Source organism: Cyrtonyx montezumae, unplaced genomic scaffold (assembly GCF_038088225.1).
Source record: "Cyrtonyx montezumae isolate F1298 unplaced genomic scaffold, pur_monq_1.0 scaffold_0, whole genome shotgun sequence".
Classification (NCBI taxonomy): Eukaryota; Metazoa; Chordata; class Aves; order Galliformes; family Odontophoridae; genus Cyrtonyx; species Cyrtonyx montezumae.
This window is the reverse complement of record NW_027071824.1, coordinates 1,025,139-1,046,136: the sequence shown is the minus strand read 5'-3', so window position 1 is coordinate 1,046,136 and position 20,998 is coordinate 1,025,139. Positions and strand designations below refer to the sequence as shown.

The 20,998-nt window shown below is 36.8% G+C and overlaps 1 protein-coding gene across 1 annotated transcript in view; it reads left to right on the top strand.

Annotated features, from left to right (window-relative positions):
• The window catches only part of PLCB4 (phospholipase C beta 4), a 191,634-nt gene that overhangs the window by 13,164 nt on the left and 157,472 nt on the right, over positions 1–20,998 (top strand). The window contains exon 2 of the mRNA XM_065734812.1: positions 6,642–6,701. The gene's annotated coding sequence lies outside the window, so the exon portion shown is untranslated. The remainder of the gene's footprint in view (positions 1–6,641; positions 6,702–20,998) is intronic.

Below are 20,998 nucleotides of genomic sequence, written 5' to 3'. Positions count from 1 at the left end.
CCAGTCAGATTCTGCTATGGAATTAAAACAAATTGGAAAGCAAAGTGAGAAAGAGAAGATATGTTTTTAAGAAATTAAATGTCTGTTCTGTAATTTACCACCCTCTGTCGCTTTTGTTGATGATGCCTGGTTATGTAAATTTCTTCCCACCACCTTTTTCTTGAACTTGTAGCAAAGCAATTTTATTGTGGTGCAACATCTGTTAGCATAAAAACTGTCTTAAATATAATGTTGTCTCTTCACTGTGTAGCCCAGTAGGGAGACAGAAAGGTATGGAAGTGAGTGTTTTCTGGAGGCACAGATGGCTTTAGTAATAATATTCTCTGAAGTAGTTTAAAAGCAAGGAGGGAAAAATGTGAGTTAATGACTGCCAAAAGGGAGACTTTACTTAAAAGCTGAGAACATCTACTTGGTACTCTTGAAAGAGTTTGCTATGATTAAACTTCACTGGAGGATCTTAGCCTGATATGGTCAGCTATGTACTTTCCAGTGTGTTATGGAACAAAAAGGTTTGGATAAAACGGCATGCCCACTCAGTGTTGGTTTGCACTACACAATTCATCTAATATTATAACTGATAAGTAGTTATCTCATTAAATATTCAAGGGGAAAAGTACTACTGCCTTATCTTTTTCTCTTAATGTTATCAAGAATTGTAATTAGAGATCAAAAATCAAAATTCATCATAGATCAAAATATGCTGCAATGGGGTTGCCTGTCTACATTTTGAAACACGAATAAGAAGAAATGAACTATCAGTTTCTCAAACACGGAGACACATCCCAAAGAGAATGAATGAGCTTCATTCGGATTTCTGTGCTCACCCTGAGGCGATCATAGTGGTATAAAGGGCTGGTGGCTTAATGGCCTGAAAGGAGCATCTGTCCTCTTGCCTTCTCACCTACTGCTAGTTTCCCTGTGCCTGCCTTGGCTGCCCAGGTTGCAAGTTGGAGTCTGGGATTGCCCCTTCATTTATGTTTTCCGTAGATATGGTGAGAAATCATAGTTGATCTTTGTCAGAGTACATTTTTTGCAAAAATAATTGAGCAATGGAGTATAAAGACATTTGCATCTAATTGAGCTGGATTCTTTGCAGTACTGTAAGTGAAGTTTTGGATTGTTACTGCTTTCATCCACTGTGATTTCATAGATCAAAAACCTCTTAGAACTGCAGCAGGGTAATTTTGGTTCCAGAGAGTTACTGTAGGTGACTGTAAAAATAATGTTTGCATTTTTGAGAAGAACAAAATATCCTTCAAAGGTGTAGGTAAAACTACACGCAGGAACTTCAGGATATTTTAAAATTCTGTGATTGAAATTGCAGATTGTTTCTTAGGCTTATTACATTTGCATTCTGGTAAGAGTTTGTGGTATCTATTTTATCTTGCACAAACACTGCTGTTTTTCACTTGGTTTAGATGGTATGGTTTTATCAGATAAATATAACTCAGTCACTGTATGAAAATGTCTGAAGGATTCTTTTTGCATTCAAATGATTTTTGAGAGCATACCTAACTTATTAGCATAATTTTCATACAGTGTGTTTTCTGTCCTCCAGTTTTTTTGGAATTTCTGTGGAGGTGGTCTGCCTGTTTCAGGAATACAGTCTGCAGAATGTTGCTCAGCAAGCACCAAGTGTTATACATTGGTCTCTCCAAAAATAATGCCTCTTATTTATTTCTATAGAAACTACAAGAGTTACAAAGAGCACAAAATAATGCTACTTGATAGAGCAGATTCACAGCTACAGAACACTTTTTCAACATAGTGACCACCATTAGCTTTGCATTTTCACCAGTGACAAACAGCCTGCATTCCATGCTCTTAAAAGCTGGCACCAGCTGTCACCCCTGCTGAAATGCACCACGTGTTGCCTCACTATGCTTGCATCCACTGTCTGATCTCCATAAACATTCAGCAGGCATTGCTGAGTGTCAGTGGGTGCCATTTATTCTGCCTGGAGGAATTCAGTGATGTACCTTTGCTTCACATGCACTTCCATTTCAGATGCTGTTTTGTCAGACTGCTACAAAACGTAACAGAATATTAGTAGGGAGGTAAAACCTCTACTGTCATACCACAGACATGTGCCTCTGACATCTTAGGCCACCATAATAAAATAGGAGGCATTACTGCTGGAGCAGCCCTCCTATTTTTAAGCTGTATGTACCCAGCTGCTGAGTTGAGAACTCTTTAACTCATGACTGTGTGGCTGGAGCCGGATATAGGACTTGTATTTACTGTGTAGCACATGAAACACTAGGAGCAGGTTGTCTGCTTTGTTTAATAGGTTTCTGACTTAATTCAGTGAAGCTAAATGCAACTGTCTTTAGTCGTTCCATATTTGATTTTCTGTTGTGCTATTCCTGTGGCAGAAATAAGCAAAATTATTATTTTTTTCTTTGTGTTCAGAGTTATTAGCAAGTGAATCTTTGTTTAGCTGTTGCTTTTATCTGTGTCAGTGAATCATAATGTCCAACTTCCTTTTACTTGGGAGTGGACAGCCTCAGACCCTACAGTCAGTACTATACAGGTCAGTATCGGTGAAGAAAAGGTATGGAATTATCTGGTGATTGAAATAGCTACTGATCTTGTGGATTAATTATGTGAAATGTTCCAGAAAGATATGCCAGAGGCTCAAATTATGTAATGTTTTGAGCAGGAAGTCACCAAATTGTGTGTAGAGTGTGTCGCCAGCAACAGACTGATGTCCCTGGCAAGGCTCCAGTCCAGGAAGAAGCTGAGGTTTCTTAAAAGCTTCAGGCAAGAATGAATGATTCAGTACAATAGCCTTTGCTAGAACAGTTTGCCCCATTGAAGACAGGATCTGGCAGTGCACAGCCTTGCTGTTCCCTGTTGGGAGGCAAGGGGCTGATATAGCATAACTTTGGTAGGGTTTCTTGCCATTTTTTATTTTTAATGTTTTATTTGCAGATCCTGAAAAAAAAAATTGCAAAAAAAAAACTGAATTCCCCTCTTTGGGAATTACATGTCCACATTATTGCATAGGGAATACAGGTCTGTAAAATTTAAAATAAATAAATATGTTTAAAAGTAATTAACCAGCAGATAAACTGTGGTTGATGTTTCTTTTTGGCACTAAAGGAGTGAAGGTTTTGTAGGTGATAACTATTTCAGAGTAGGATATATTCAAGGACTAGAATCATCATGTTTAAATTAAGATTTTAATGGTCTTTTCTAAATTGGGTAATATTACACTGCTTTTAATTAGAGTCAGGCTAGAGGTCCTTATTGGAGTTGTAAAGTTTCAGTCTCCCAGCGGGTAATTCAAGCAAGTTCTCTTCAATCCCTAGCCAAGTGTTCTTAGGTGGGAAACTGCAGAAGGTTTCTAGCAGTGTTACTGTCAGGTTGTTCCCCTTGATCTTTTTGGCTAGTGATGGTTGAGAAAGAAACCTTTTATTCCTTCTGACAACATTGTTTTCTTCTGTAATAGCTAAAAAAAAGTAGAGGTATGGGGTCTGTTGGCAAACAGAGTCTCAAGGGAAGTAGTCCCTCATGATGATGCAGCATCACCGTTTGGCTGGGGATTTTGCAAACTTAATTCTCTATTAATCAGGAAGGAAAAAACTGAAGCATGCCCATCTATCCCCGCTGTGTGGCAATTCCATACTTTGTATTTAAGCTGAGAGAATGGTTCAGAAGACTGGTCAATGAACAAACCTTACCTTTCTGAACACTGGTTTGGGGGGACTGGATAAGAAGCTTTATCTGTCTTGGTGTTCATGGCCCTTCAGTAGGAAAACCTAAAACTGTATTTGACACATAAGTGAAGAGGTATGATCCCAGTGTCTGAGATCTAGCACTTGCAGGTTTTCAGAGAGATCTTGACTATGGTTTTTGGGTTGCTTGACATTCTGTTAGGGATTGAGTTTTTTGGTGAATGCTGCAGTGTAGGTTTTAGGGCTATTTATAAAAAAAAAAAAAAGTACAACCACACCAGGAAGAGCTGAAGTCATCGAACGTGCACAGGAGCAAGACACAGCTCTCTTACCCAGACTATGTCACCTGTGCTGTACAAATCTATTAAGTGTAATGGCTGTGTTTTCTAAACAATTTAGAAAACAAATGGTTCGCTTTCAGTGGTTCAATTTCATCTCATATTTCACATAAGCAGATGGACTGGTGCGAGTAGCAAGTTTCTGCAGTATAAACTAGGAGCTGCTCTTGATTCATGTTAGAATTCATCATGTTATTTTGAATAGTAATCCATTTATTGAATTCAGCATATACCAGTACTGCTGGAGGTGGCTTGGTTCCTTTTAGCCACAAGTTGGATTTATTTTTTTTCCTGCTGGGAGAAACTGTTCTTCTGTGACCGAATAAGATTTTTTAGTTTTACCAATTCTGATTCACCCAAAAAAGTATTTGTACATGCACAGTGGCAGCTGAGTTGCCAGTTTCTTTTCCTGTAGTGAAGAGACCAAAGTTAGCAAAAAAGTTTACTTTTTTGCTGTAAAGCCTGGATCCACTGACAAGCACAGTATATATGAAGACACCTTTTAGTTAAGAAAGAAGGGAGACAGCAGTATCTAAATACAAATAATTGGATGTCTAGTTTGTGAGAGAAATTCTGTTTATAATTTGTGCTGGATGCAATTATTGATTTGCTAAGGTTGGTCCATTTAATTATATTTCAGAATTCTTAGTTTCAGAAAGAGAAATAGTACATTGTTGCTCTTAATTTTCTGAGCAGCTCTTTGTGCACCTGTAGCAGCAATCTGAGTCCCCAAAGGTCTGTAGGATCCAGGGCCAACATCTGATTTAAGCCTGACCTGTGATGTCCAAAGAAAAAGGAGGATTATTATAATCTGTGTTATAGGCCTCAGCAACTGCACTTGAGGTGTGTGATGTCTGTCCGGTGAAGTATTCAAAATTTAGGAACATAAAATCATCATTCTCTGCAAAAAGGATGTATTTGGATATTTAAGACCATCTTGCTTATGTCTTCTTTAGTATCATCTTTTTTTTCCCAAGACAAAAAAGAAATGAAAATGTTAGGAATATTAGGTCTGGTGGTTTTTTGATTTCTTTTTTTTTTTTTTTTTTGGCTTTACAACCTGTTGTGAAACAAAAGATGATCTTGAGGCTGCTGGACTGTTTCTCTGTTAGCAGTACTCTGAATTAAGGATTGCTCTGTGTTTCTTCCTGTGCAACCAAAGCTTAAGCGTTTCTGTCAAAAAATTTGGGGACTTACTAAAAGACCATGGGAAGTTTTGAACACAAACAAGATGATGTAGAAACACTTAACAGATGGAAAGCAAAGGATCTTCAATACTTGCATAACTGAAGAGAAGCTGATTTTTATCATTTAATTTTGAGATTGTGTTCATCTGTTTACATGGAAGATAAGACATTTCAGAGCCCTGTGGTAATTCTGCCCTAAAAACTGTAAGTAATTAAAAACAGTTGAGAATCAGCTTCTGTTTCTGCTGTGTGTATTAGGAGTGGTATGATGCTACTGATTTCAGTGGATCTGTACTAGGTTTCACTGTGTTGTAACTAAGCTCAGATTTGGCCACAAACTGCAGGAGAATAAAAATATCCAACATGCATCTCCCACTGAAGACTACTAGTTTGTATGCCTGAAAATATTTTTATAATTTGTTTTCCCAACAGTAACATGTATTGAATAATGAATTTATATTTGCACTAAGCTGACTCGTGTTGACCCTAAAAATAAAAGGTAGTGTGTGCATGGTTGTGGGATGGTGGAGGGCATCCTGTGTAATTAGGTGCTACTTAAACCAGTCTGAAAGTACACTAGCAAAAAAGCAGAGCTTGAGGCATTAAATAACACAAGTATTTAATATTTAATAAGAACAAAATACCTGGCAATCGTCTGTTTTAATAGATTTTATTTTCTTGGCAGTGTCAGGAAACTTCAGCATAACAGGAAACTACCTTAACTACTCTCGTTGCTGTAATTGTGATTACTATGGCTTTCAGCATCTCTAATGTGATACTTGGAGCATTTATGCACCAAGTTTTTGAGGCAAGTGCTAGACCTTCAGCCCACACTGGACTATATTGGCTGAGATTTTTGGTTCACAGAAACCTCTGTTTCTGATATTGTTGGGGTGTCTGTGTATGCATGCACATACACATCCATAAATTTTGTCTTTATTTCACTCTGCTATGCTTAATAAAATTTAAAGGCCATCAGGTCAGCTTTAATCCTGACTGTATGCCTCGAGGACACACTCAATTCTAGGCTTGAATTTATTTTAATGGAAAAAACATGAAACTTTACAAAAGTAAAAGATAAAGCTTCTGTCCTAAGGTAGAGCCTTCTCAATAGGTTCATTTGAAAGATCATATATGGTTAATTTAATGTTATTTTCAAAGTGGAGCACTTTTTCTTTCAAAATTTCTTGCAATGCATAGAATTCTTATTGAAATGTGGATTAAACTAATTTTTTGAACACCTTTTCTCACTTCATTTCAATTCCTGTAGTTCTTCTGCTTTAAGTAAGTGGCTGTTGTTCTCATCTCCAGTAATGTACATAACTCCAATCCATAACAAGAAATCATTTCTAATGGAAAAAGAAGGTCTAGAGGTAGCTCACTGTGTTTAATTAACTAAGTATTAGCTTGTACAATTAAGTCTTGTTTCTTTTTAGGGAGAGGAAGGGATTCTCTGCAATGGAAAGTTCTACAAAGTAACTTCCGATCTTCAAAAAGTAAGTATTTTTTAAATTGTTTTGACATTTTAATCTGTTCATCTGGATAAATTCAAGTTTTAAAATACTGTTTTAAGTGCTGTATGGGTAGTTCTAATAGAGGCATGTAATCTGAAAGAAGAGTTTACTTTCATGTTGGGGAGTGGCTTTACTAGGAATTGAGGTTGCAAGTCTGCAACTTCAGAGAACACTGAGCTCTCTTGAAAACCAGGTACCCCAACACTAAGATGTGTGTGTATGAGGATGATCAGTGCTACACAGCTGAGGGTATTCTAGATTCTCAGTGGCCTCATCTTTTTGTAGTAGCTTAATATTCTGTAAAAGGGTAAGCAATAAACTAACCTTTCTGTCCTGTGAAGACCTGACTAAACTCCTGTACTTTATGTGCAGCCATTCAAAACACAGCTGCAAAGGCAATGAAAGTGTTCAAGTCTGTAAGTGGTTCCAGCCATTTCTTCTCACCTCACATTTGGAGAAAACAGTGTTTTCTTTTTTAAATACTAAAGACATACCTGCACATCATCTTGTGTTCACTTCATACATACTTTAGTCTGACTGTAGTTGTATATATGCTTTAAGTTCTAGTTTAAGCCAGCAGACAGCTAATCACCAGACAGCTGTTTGCTTGCTCCCAATGGGATGGAGGGAACCATCATGGGGAAAAGGTGAGAGGGAGGAGGGGAAAGATGGAAAAAAAAGAGTATAAATAAATAATAGTAATCGTATTTATGAAATAAGTGATGGACAGTGCATTTTTTCACCACTTAATGACCAATGCCCAGCCAGTCCCTAAGTAGGCTGTGCCCCTTGGCCAACTCTCCACAGTTTTATAATTCTTGAGTGATACCGTACGGTGCTCTTCAACATCTTCATCAGTGTCATCGACAGTGGGATCAAGTGTACCCTCGGTAAGCTTGCAAGTGACACCAAGCTGAGTGTGTGGTTGTCACATGTAAGGGATAGGTTGCTATCCAGAGAGACTCCAGGCTCAAGCACCGAGTGCACCTGGTTTGTGGCAACCCCTGTTATCAGTACAAGCCTGGAAAAGAGGAGGCTCTAGGGAGACCTTAGTGTCCTTTTGTTATCTAAAGAGGAACTCTAAGAAAGAAGGGGACAGACGCTAGCTGGATCTGTTGTGTCAGGACAAGGAGAAACTGTTTCAAACGAAAACAGAGGAAATTTAGATTGGATATAAGGAAAACATATTTACAGTAAGAGTGGTGAGGCACTGGAATAGGTTGCCTAGGGAAATGGTAGGTGTCCTGTCCTTGGAGACATTCAAGGTCAAACTGGATGGGGCTCTGAGCAGCTTGATCGAGCTGAAGGTTTACCTGTTCACTGCTGGGGAGTTGGACTAGATGACCTTAAAGGTCCCTTCCAATTCAATTCATTCTATGAATCTCTGATGTTTTCTGTGACGATTTCTGTGATGAAGATTCCAATTCCACCTGGATCTGCTGTAGGAGGATATGCTGTAAGAAAATTTCAGAGAGGAAGAGTCATTGATACCAAAGGGTGTGCTCAAGTCTTACAGAATTTCGGAGCTGGAAGTAGCGTAATGACTGTAGGCAGTACTTTTTGCACATACAGCCTTGATATTATCCACTAAAAAGCATTCCAATTGCCCTTGTTTTTTTACTTTTCAGTTGTCTGTTTATGATATATACTATAAGGATTTGGAAAATTTGTTGCAGTGTTCAATCACAATTGGTTTGTTTCTATGTAAATAATAAAAATATTTCTCCAGTGGACACAAACATAGTTTTCTAATAAAATTTCTAATAATAATAATAATAAAAAGCCTGTATTGGAGGTGCATTGTTTTTTGGGAAAGTAGAAGCTACTGTAAATGATCTTTTTAGAGCAGAAGTCTGAAAATACAAGTAGTGCTAACTTGTCCAAGTTTAAGCAATATAACTCTTACTGGAGATTAGAATGAAATCACGCCAGTGATAGAAGTGCTGGGATAATTGGCTTACTTGTTAGAACTGGTAAAGCAGTAGGGGATGAATACAAAAGGCAAGGTAGAGTGAGCTAACTATTGCATTTAAGCAACTTCCCTGCCTTCAAAACCAAATGCTATGTTGTAGTGGAAGAGTCATTAAGCATGGAGTTAGGCAAAGGAAGTTGTGGATTCTGTTTCTCGCTTGGATATGGTTTTAGCTATTTAAACGTAACAGCATGGGGGCATGATGTATGTTTTACACATCTTGAAAGATCTTCTGGAACAAAGGAAAAACTAATTCCACAATTCCTGGATTTACATCATGTAAATATGAGGAGAATTTGTATCAGCGACAAGAAAACAAAAACCAAAGCAAGAATAGCTCCAGGCAGTCATAATTTATACAGTCAATTGTAGGGTCTACAAGCAGTGAACTGAAGTTAATACTAGTCATCTTGAAAATGCTTGGGAGAGTTTTCTGGGTAGCAAGCATGCTGACGCATCAGGTTATTAAGGGTGAGAGCATTGTGCGATTTTCTGTTTTATTAAGATCTGTGATTTTTAGACATCATCTTCAGGAGATGATGTCAGCCACTACATCCTTAACAGGTTCAGTCTTCTTACAAAGTGTTGGAAGCACAGGCAAACAGCAGATTTTGCCTGAATCATAATACATTTTTACCTATAATAACGATCCATTTAATGCTATTGGCATCTGCAGGAACTGCTGCCATTCTCCTACTTGGAAAGAGATTGGACTATTACACAACCAAAAATTTGCTTTTATAGATCATCGTTTTTGGCACTGCTGGAAGACTTCTGTTGAAGTCTGTAATGTGAACCTGGGCATAGTGTTCAGTGGGCATTCCTGACCAAAGCAATAGCTTAAGAAAAAAATGCACTGCTAATAGCACTGAACCTGCTGCCAGTTCAAGAAGCATTTGGACAACATTCTCAGAAATAGTTTGAGTTTTGGATAGTCCTGTGGAGAGTCAAATGCTGGTCTGGATGATCCAGCTTAGAATATTCTATAGTTTTACTCATCACCACATTGTTATTGGTGTTTATGGAGATGAAATGAGATAATTATGGTATATTTACAGGTTAGAAGTTCTTTGTTGAGCGAAGGTATTTTTGTGTATTTTCGAAGCAGTTATCAATGTTCTTGTGTCAGCATTTGTGTGACAGTCTCTGTCAGATATGCAGTTGAGAACATTCACCCCCAACCTCATTATCAGCCTCAAAGTTATTATTTTCTTTTTATCTTGTCTTCAGTAAAGAGTCAATTGTGTCCTGCCTGTGTAAATACCATTTATGTGATTGTATATATTATGATTAAAAATCCCAAACACTGTTATATTTAGACGGAATGTACAGGGAAAGGCCTCACTTCATGAAGTGTTCTGTTTAGGCATTAGCGTCCTGGTGGTGTTAGCACTGGCTGTTCACCCCATAGGCATGCAATAATTGAATGTGACTGCACTCAAGAAATACTAATGTTTTTCTCAGTCTGATGTCTTACCCACCTCCTGCTTTGAAAAGGCTGAAATCTCTTCCTGATGAGGAAGGGAAAGATGTGTATTAAAGCCATTAGCAACAATATGTTGAATTGTAAGAGAAAATGAAGATTCTGTGATTGGGAGACATTAATGAATAACTGGATCTGCAGCTGAGAGTTTGTGAACACCTAATGGAGTATTGGCTAGAATCATGAAAGGCAGGAATATTGTGAGCAGGCTGCTTCAGGCTAGCAGTTCTTGTGACATAGGTAATTATTCTCTCAAATGCATCTCTCTAGGGCTTGCAAATAGTGTTTGTCCAGGCTGCTGTATGTGAAGGATTGAAACAAGTTCATCAGGGATTCTGTATGCTTTGATCTTCTCTGGCAGGGTGGGGGAAAGAACAGAGCACCCGAACCTCAAGGTTTGTAGTGGGTAGTAGTGAAATGACTCAAGTTTGTCTTTAAAATCATTAGCAGGTCACTTAGTTGACAAGTTGCTGAAGTTTTCCTATTGTGATTATAAAATAGTAGACAGTCTTCTGGCTCTTTTAAAACCTAGATTCTTAAGGGTACTTTGTAGCTGAAGCAGCGACTGTTTTTACGTTAATAGTTGGAGTACTTCATAGTTCTGGATGACTAACTCATTCTCTTTTCTAGGGCTTCCAAAATACTGAATACATAGCTGCAGACATCTTCCTTTAGCTGCGCAAGTATTGCAAGTGCAAACACACTGTTAATGTGATGCTGCTAACGCCAGTCTCCTTCTAAGAACTGCATGCTATAATTTCTCTATGCTTGAAAAATCCAAATTCTGATGAACTTCTATCTGTATAATCTTTTTGCTACCATCACAAATATTTTGCACTTGTTTTCCATATGCCAGCATGGAGCTACAACACTCAGTTTTCATACCAGTACCGCATTATCAACCTATGTGATGGATTTTAGTCTTGAAGTATTTGCTTCCTGATCATTAGATAGGGCATGGTAACTGCTCCCAAAATGGAAATTGTGCTTTATAGAGGAGAAGAAAAAAAGAGAAATTGCCTTCTTGTTTGAGCCCAGTATAATATCTTGTCATTAAAACTTGGAGTCAACAACATGATACAAAAATAGAGAGGAAGAAGAAAAATAAATGAAGCTTTCTGCATCCAGATGAAGCATTGTTTTCCAAACATTCTTTGCTGCTTGGGAATCGTGTATTCTGCATATTTTCCTTTGACAGAATGTTCTGTTTAATTACAGCAAAATATAGTGGTGAGTAAACCCTTTTGGTTGGAAAAGGTGAGCTTGGAAAGAGTTAGAAATATATACTCGTGAGAGGCTCAGGCTGAGAAAGGTTGGTGGTTTAGAGAGAAGGGAAGAGAGCTCCAGGAGCTAAAAAGCAAGTGGTAAAAAAAAGCATCTACATCATTAATGGTGATAGTTACTACATCAGTTGTCAGGTTCCATCTAGAAAACAGTTCCCATTCTCGCTGCCAGCCGCTGATTTCTTGTCACAGGATGTGTGTTTACACCAATAGTCTAAGTAAGTGACTAGTGAATTAGGTAACAGATCCCACCAAAAATTAGACTTGCTAACTAAAATCCTAAAAGGTTATTTTTCTGATGAATCTTTCCATTTGTTCTGTCAGAATGGTGGTTAATGAATGTGTGACTGGTGGTTTTCTGGAGAAGAGTCTTGAATTTTGCCAGATAGCTGCTTCATAACTATTAATGACTTCCAAAGATGAGAGCTGCGTATATCCAATTGTTTGGTGGAAGGCCTGTCTTAAACATGCTGGACTCTTCAGACATTTTAATGCAACAAAATGAAAGAATTCTTGGCTCTGTGTTATTTTATTGTTTGTTAACTATATAACTCAATTATTCCATTTTTTTTTTAATTAACTTATTTTTCATTCCATAAGACAAACCAGCAGTCATCAGCATGAGTCTGATGTGTGAGGGCAGATTATTCAATAACTTCCTACTATGAGATTCTTGTGCCTGTGTCTAAAGCATCTGGTGTTGGCATCTGAGACAGTACTGCAGGAGGTGGGCTTTGGGTCTGATCCAGTATGTATATCTGTATCCATAATTTACTGGAAAAAGTCAGACACTGAATGATGATAAAGGCTTCTTATTCCCATATGTTCCTGCATACACTACTCTAGTTGGAAATGGGGTGGGTGTGTATGTATATATGTATACATATATACACAAGGATGTGTGGTTAGTGAACTGAATTACCAGTTGTCTTGGGCTGAGAACGGTTGTTCTCTTTTGTTTGGATAGCTCTTTATTTAAAAAAATAAAGCTTTTCCTTCAAGATTTCCTTCTTCTGGAAGAAAAGTGTACTTGCTGTTTTTGGAAAGGCATGGGACTGTTAGATAACGAACTAAGCTATGCTGTTATTTAATTCAAAAGTAGTATTTCATCAGTGCTCAACACTAGTGCATTGTTCCATTAAGAGTACCCAGTCTGAAAGTGAGAAACAAAATATCAGCTCATGTTGCTAGGCCTCAGTGGAACCTGAAAATGCAGTTCTTGTTTAAAAAAATATAAATAAAATAAAAAAAAATTGCTCTGTGCAGTCTCAGCTCGTGAACACTGACTTCAGTGATTTGGAGCTTCTTTTTCTGCGTGTTGCTTGCTTGACTGTGATTTGAATTGGCTTCTGGAGTTTGCTCAAAATAGGTGGCAGGAGCATGCCTCTGGAAATTGAGAGGGAAAGGGTACAAAGAAGTGAAGGAAACTACTCCCTTTCCAGTTTCTCAACCTAAAACTGGATACCATGGCTCCATGAAAACTTAAGAGCAGTTGTGCTGGGGACAGAGGTGATAATTCCAAGGGATCACTTTGCTGTTAGGTCAGTGGGATTTTTGCCTCTGTCCTCAACGGAAGCCAAGTGTATGAAAGTGTAGGAAGAATTGCAAAATGAACCATGATAGGAAAAGCAGGTAATATAATAATAAAACTGTCAGATATAGGAAATATGTTGTGGGGGAGGAAGCAACAGGTCATATGTATGTATGAGTTTGAATAAAATGTTTTATTCATTACTCCACTCTCTTCTACTGGAACTGCCTGCCAAAACTTACTATTGATACTCCAAGATTATTTGCCTAGTAGGTGGTTTCTTTTAAACTAATATATATTCTTATATTGTGTGAACAGTGCATTCATCATCAGGTCTCACTGAATTTTGGTGAAGCCTAAAATAAAATCACTTGAACTGCTGCCAGAAATTTCATTGCATTTGGAAAGGTTGTTGTTTTCTTTTTTCTTTTGTTTCCAACTTCTTTAAACCCAAAGCTATGGAAAGTTTCACAGTGATGCTTTCTGTAATTACATTTCTAGTCTGCTTGGTCGAGTGTTCAAGTAAAAGGATTCTGATCAAATGCAAAACTCCCCATTAAACTGTGGCTTTGTCAGGATTGACTTTTGTTCTAGTTTTCTTGCGTGTTTGAGCTCTGTTGCTTTTTAAATAAGTATTATATTAGATAATTGGGAATTTGCTTATGTGGTTGTTACTGAGCTTACCCTGTTGGCAGTTGTTTATCATAGCAAATCATTTTTGTTCACAGGACCTACGGAAACAGAAGTCTGATAAGACTTCATATGCTGCTCTTCATCAGAATGATTCCTTGCAGGTAGCAGAAATATCTGTGGCAAATCAAATTTGTATTCAAAATTTTATTTATAATTATTGAATGTATTATTTTTTCCTTCTTCTCTACGTACATCCTCTTAGTCTACTAAGTGTAAATTTTCTAAACTCAATACATTGCACAAGCTAGAAAACTATGAAATAACTCCTAGAAGAACTGCTGCCAGACCTTTGAAGCATGTACTGAGTTATTGAATGTGAAACACAATGTGCAAGAGTTGCTCTGCCAAGTTTTAGAAGTTGCATTATGTGGAGCGATGAGACTCCTTTTGTTTTACAGAAATTGACTAGATGGCAAAGAGAGAAATATGGAATGTTGTTTAATGCTTAATGACACATACCACTTTTCAGTTGCTTATATTTTTAACCGTTGTTTTTTCTTTTCAAGAATCATGTCTTATTAAACATTATAGTGAAAAGCAGCAACTAAATTGAGTAAACAGATTTCTATCTGCACTTCTCTGTGTTTGATCTGAAAATCTGTAGTGTAAACAAGATCGTTACAAGCTCTTCTGCTGTCTGGGGTTAACAGTTGGGAAGGTATCTTCAGAGGTGCTGTAGACTTTACAATTCTTGTGCTCATATAGACTACTTTTCAAAGTCTGAAAAGTCCTTTCCCCAGGCTTTTGTTTGTGTAGAGGGATTCAACCATTTATATTGTTTTGCAGTGAGTGTTTTTATAAATGGGCGATGGAAGCAGTGCCTCACTTACCACATTAAATTGGGAGATGGATGATTAGATGTTTATATCTGGCTCCTGTTGGTCAGCCACTGACAAGTTTGAGCTCAGTCTGACAAAATCTCATTCAGTCATTTTCTTCTTGCTCCTTCTCTTGGTTGGAGCTTTTAGAAAATAACCATGTTTTTCACTTATATTTTAGAAACTGTATGGGAGAAGAAAAGCTAAATAACTTGGCAGTTAAAGTATTTGTGGCTTGTATTTGGTTTGAATTCATTAATACTGAACAGCTGGCTCTTTGTATTCAGGAGGTCCTTTCCAGCAAATTGTGTGTCTGCCTCAGGTTGGTACTTAGTTGATCTTCGCAAGTTGTTTCAGAAACTTTCCATTTGAAAACAGAGTAAGAGTCATTAAATATTGCCTAATAAGGTGTTGTTTCCTGCACTTTGATTCCTACATGTAGTTAAGCCATTTAATTCCTTCTTGGATAGGCAAATATATTAAGGGAAATTTATGATTTGACACACCTAGAACTCAAGTTTGCAAAAGTTGATGCTGGTAGTCACCTTCCCTTTCAAGAAGCAGTCTTGACTGTCCTAAATCTGAAAATGAAGGATTCGCTGCAAACATTGGCATGGCATTTACTTGTGGTTGTGTTGGAACTTAGGAAGCTGAAATCTTTGATTTGGTGTAGGTTTTTTTTTTTTAAGTCGATAATATATCTGTAATTTGTAGGAAAAAAAGAAAAACATTTTCACATACAAGCCTATCTGAATCACTTTGGTCTTTATGCTTGAAAACTAGCTGTCTTTTTCCATGTAGACTTTTACAGCCTGCTTTTGTATAAGCACATCTGGTTTTTAAGGACTGTAGATATGCATCTTGCAAGATATTTTTATGAGTCTAAAAGAGAAACTTTAAGAGATTTTTAAATCTCCTTTATTGTACTGGTTTAACTGTTTTTTTCTCTATTCCCTTATCAAACTGTTGCATACACTATAGAATATATATGTTTCTTCATAAATGGTGCACATAAGCAATTAGTAAACTGGGAATTAGCTCTTCTAAAGTGTTAAACAATCGAGGCAGTTTCCATGTGAATATTTTAAAGGAAAATATAAGCTTTTCCTCTTTTAATTGTTAAAGTGTTTTCTAATGTCACATAAAATTTGAAATCAAATTTCTCATTGTTATTACTCTCCTGTGTTGATCTAAACTTCACCAAAGCTGTGTTTTTTCATTCACTTTAATGTCTATTTCATACTATTGTAAAGGTATTGCAAACTGTTGGGAGCATAAATGGGAATGAGACCCCAGCAAAGATGTTACAGCAAATCCTTTTTAAATACGAGGTAATATAATTAAAGCAATGCTATCTAGAATGGCTCATCAGTGAGAGCTGAAGCCTGCTCTGCAATGTGGGAGCATAGGATTGTGGCCTGAGTATTCCTTTGTGGAACTTGATTTATTTCTATTCTCTGATATGAGAGAGAATTCTATGCTCCGAGTAACAGCCTTCTATATCTGATCATCCGGCAGAGTCTACAGAGAGCTTTAAGAAGGCAAACTTTCTCTCTGAAGAGACTGTATGTGCCATGTCTCCTGGAATTACATCTTCTAGAAAGCTTTGCTGTTTTCTGTGTTGTATGTTTTCACTTCTGCAACAGCTTAGCAAACAGGATGCTAGAGGCTGGTGTTGCTAAAAAGTATTCCTGCTCTACTTAAGTAGATCTGGGCACACTGTAGCTGACCATGTGATGGTGAGAAGGTGATGTGGTGTTTTTTTCTTCTTTGACACATTCTGTAATTTTGTCTGCCTGTAGTCTCTCCGTCTCTAACGTTCTGTGGGTGAACTTTAGCAACTGAACGTTGGTAGCCAAGTATATGTGACAAGCATGTGACAGAAGAGCAGGAAATGATGCTAGTGACTCTGCTACCTCTTGGACTTATGACCTCAGCAGAATATAATGGAGTAAGCTTTATAAAACCTGCAGACATAGACCATAAATTGCTTATCAGTTTTGGTTGTATTTTTTTTTTAATACTTGTCTTAAGACCACAAGGGATTTGTTTGTTTCTGTATATTTTTTGCTGGTATTTTATGTGATTTGATATAAATATGAACTTGTGTCAAGTGCTTAAGTGTTCAGACTTCCCACGTGTTTTGGTTTACTGCCAGCGAAAGGTGAATGTTCAGTATAAATGCTGTATTTAAACACTAGTCAAATATTTATTATTGTTGAATGAATGACCTGACACGGGTGTGGTTGAACTAAAATGTACAGGCTGTATTTTGTGGAAGTGGAAAGCTTTATTAATATTTGAAGAATGGGTTTAATTAGTCTTGACTGTTGGTAGGTGTGTTCAGTTTATCAATGTACATCCAGTATAGCCTTTTTCACCAACTTATAATTGGCAGTTTCCCATAGGAAATAATCATTATTGGTATTATAAAAGCACTTTGTATCTATCACATTTGGGAAATGAAAGTTCTGCAGAGGTTAAAATAAAGCGTGCCCCCAATTATGCTAATAATTCATACCACAGATGATCCACAACAAGGTTTAATAGCTTGGTAGTACTCTGAGTGGGAAAAAATCGTATTGCTTTTTGATATTTTACAGAAATTTAAAAAAAAAAAAAAGAAAAACTTCTCTCCTAAGCTACCACCTGATTTCTCATACTGACTCGAGGATCTTAAGATTTTTATTTTTAAAATATGAAAGGAAAAATAGTGAAAAGGAAGTGGAACTATTTTTAAAATTAAGGGTTTTTTTGGTTGGTTGGCTGTTTGTTTTTTTTTTTAACCTTCAAAATGGTAAAACATGGCATTTGTATTTGCAATTTGACAGTATAATCTTACACACCTCTATCCTTTGCTGGAGGGAAGGTGTTAAAGTCTATTATAATAATTTTGTTTAAAAAAAACCTCTTAAAAGCTAATCAAAAAACCAACAACTTAAAGCAAGCTGATTTTTTGTTTTCCTTTGTGCGTCAAATTAATTTCCTTTATTTCCTCTGAGGTAATTCTCTTCTGCAGTTCATTTTAAATATTTAGTTGCTAGACTATCCAGAACTTCTCAAAACAAAAGAAATAAATCTTCAGAATATAGTTAGTTAGAAACCATTTGATCCTGCATCTTCTCACTGTTGTAGCATGTCCCCGAGACACATCTTCTTTGTACCAGATTGTCTGTTTTACACAAAATGGACTTTTCTTTTTGGAATTCTTGAACTAAAGCATTAGTAGAAGGCTGAATGGGATAATGTACTCCTGAGACTGATTATACTAATACACCTGCACTTAGTGTGCATCTACCAGAGTTCTTAAACAATATTAAAAAGGGCAGTCTGAAAGCTAACATTTGCAAATGTCTCCTAATTGTATTACAAAAGTCTGTGGTAAACAAAATGTTTGCTGTGTGTTGTCAGATCCACTTAAAATGTCTGGCTGTATCAGGAGTGCATATTTTGCAGCACACTTTAAAAAGACACAAAAAGAAACGAAACAAATAGCTTATATTTACTCGTGACTTTTTTGAAAGTGTGAAACTGTATTTTAATTATAGGTTTCCTAGTTTAAAATGTTTTTTTTTCTCCACCGATGTCTTCTTGAAGCTTTACTTGAACAGAAAGGTAGTTGCTTTATTTCTCTTCTTAGTTGAACTGTAAATAAGGAATATTGACACATGAAATTCACGTAGAGGGCTGATGGAAATTTGTATACACTGTGACTTTGAGCTGAATTAGGAAAGTTACCAATTTCTGCTTCAATTAAAAGTATTGTTTTGCTTCCTGCAGACGTTAGTTACAGCAGTGCTGCCTTCATAAAATGTATGCTACAAGAGCATTCTTTTGCAACAATTTTGTGAAAAGCAAGGCCTTTCTTATGCAAACATTATTATATTGTGTTGTGGTGCAATTGACTACACTTGTCATCATAGAACAGGATGGGTGTGAGCTGTTTCTAGGCTTGAACTTTAATCTTGAGCATGTCCTTCAGTAAATATTTTTCCGCTTTGACATTTCTTTGTTTTTTTCATTCTCAGTTGTCATATAGTAAGCTTGGTATTAAGAGCATAGACCTTTAGCCACTGCTAGTTCTCTTCAAATACAAGTTACCTTTCTTCAGTGCATAGATGTCTCTGTTAGTGTAGTCAGACTGTTCCTGTTCACACCTAGATGATTATTTCTGTGAAAATTCATGTAGTCCTGTGTGGGGAAGTTAAATTTGTTACGTTTTTATGGTATAGTGTATACACGTGAAATTCAGTATGGAATTCTGATCTCTGCACATTACATACAAACTATATTGTACCATCTAAAACTAATCCTATGCTTCAAGTGTCAGGTGAAGAGTGGAAGTTGAAGTTAAGAGTTTATTTAGTGTCTATAGTGAAATATATGGCTGTATTTACAAACAGTGAGGTGCAGAATTCCTTATTTCAGTATTCTTTCATTGAACTTTTTAAGTACTGTGGCTTCTTCATGTCTATGTGAACAATTAAAACCTCTGAATTTTTTTTTACTGTCCTAATTATTTTTTTTCCTGCGAAGCTTGCTAATACTGGTCTCATTCTGCTTACTCTACTAGTGAGTCAGGTATGTCTCTTGATTATACATGTGCTTTAAGACCAATGGGGACAAACTGATCCAGTTTTTCCTTCCTTCCAGGTGCAATTATGGGTCTCAATATAATAAAAATAAAATGATTGAATATCTACAGAGGTTCATATGACATATTTTTCATTTATTTTAAGTTTTGAAGCTGGAATATCTTAATTGATAGTCCCATAAGGTTTATTTTTTTGTGAGCTCTCTTTTATCTCAGAAGTTCTGTATTCTCAGAATATTATTGGTATTGGTAGTTCCGCAAAACGTAGCTAACAGATTATTGGAATACAAGGAATTGGCATACAATTGGAATACATACATCTTGCAGTTAAGAGAAAAAAAATCCAGTGGTTTTAGTGGAGCAAAATCAGATTTAAGGAATGGAGCCTGAGAAGTCCTGAACTGTTCTAATCCCTGGACAAATTTCCAGTCAGGACACTTTACAGTCACTGTGCCATCTAATATCAGTTGAATCTTCCTTATAATTCACATCAAGGAAGATCTATTATTCAGTGGTCTACAATATAGCCCGCTGAAATCAGTGGGATCAGCTTTTCCATTTGTGTGAATGCTCTGTAAGAGAAATAAAGGAGATTCTGTGGTTGTTTTTTTTTTTTTTTTAAGTCTTTCTGTTTCTCATGTGAACTTCAGTTTCTTTCATTTGGTTGACAAAACTGTTGTCATAATGAGAGCTTTTTATTAAGCCTTGCAGCTTCCTTCACAAACTTTGTAGCCTACAGTTTTTGATAGCAGTAATGTTTTGTTGTTGTTTTGCAACTTCATTTTAGTGCACAGCATCTGCGTGTGTCCCTGTTCTTGTAGTGATGCAGTTTTACTCCCATCCTGTAGTCTGTTGATAGTATTACAAGAGACAGGTCCAGTGTGGGCAGCATTGACTTGTGATGCAGGAGTAGGTCACTTTTTTTCACTGACTGATTTTGAACAGCTCACGTTGCTTAGCTGTTTTTCTGCCACTGAAGAATTCTACAAAGAAAAGTGCCCCTCTGTCTGTCAGCAAAGCAGTTAGCTTAGTAAAGCCAGGATGTCTGCTGGTACCTTGATATGCTTCTGCATTTCTGGTATTTTTCTGTGGCAGGAGCTATTCTGTTTGGGGAATTATTGTTCTCAGTTCTCTTTGAATCTGAATTCCATTAAGTTCCAAACAAAACAAAGCTAGAAGAACGAAGTATCCAAAGAGTGTTCTGATTATTACTTTTTTTTTTTCCAGATGTAGAGCTGATGTATTTAAGTACATTATCCTAATCCTTCAGTACTTTCTCGAGCATTGAATTTTATTTGCTTCAGTAAAACATCGCAGGCTCTAAGTTAAGGGAATATTTGCCATGCACTTCTACTTTGTGTTTAGGAATGTCTCTGTAAAATTTGTAACTTTACAGAAAACGCCAAAAATCAAGAGGAAACTATTTCAGACCCTTTATTTTGTTTAGGCTGAGGGTTGTAGAGATGGAGATTTCTTTCTTTTGCTTTTAGTGCTTGTGCAGAAGGACATAGAAGTTGCTTCCATGTTGTTTGTCTGAGTGCTTATGCAAGAGTTGAATAAATTAGAGGTTTATGTGTTGCTGGACTAAGTGAACAATGTGGCCACTTGTGCTTCTTTTATTTTGCCATTTCCAAAACTGTATTCAGGGTAAAGAAGAATTGATTTGCTACTGAAGCAACAGATGAAAATATCAGTCTTCTAAATGCAAATGGGAACATTGCTTTTGTTGAGGATGTCAAGTTTTCAACAGCTGTGCCTGTCTTAAGCATGCTGGCTGCAGAAATTAAATGTAATTAAAAGCTAATTCTAGGTTACCATTAGGCTAGTGCTAATGGAACGAGTCCCTGACCTCTTCATGGATAATGTGCTTTGCATCACAAATACATTTTTGTCTTGTTTTTACTG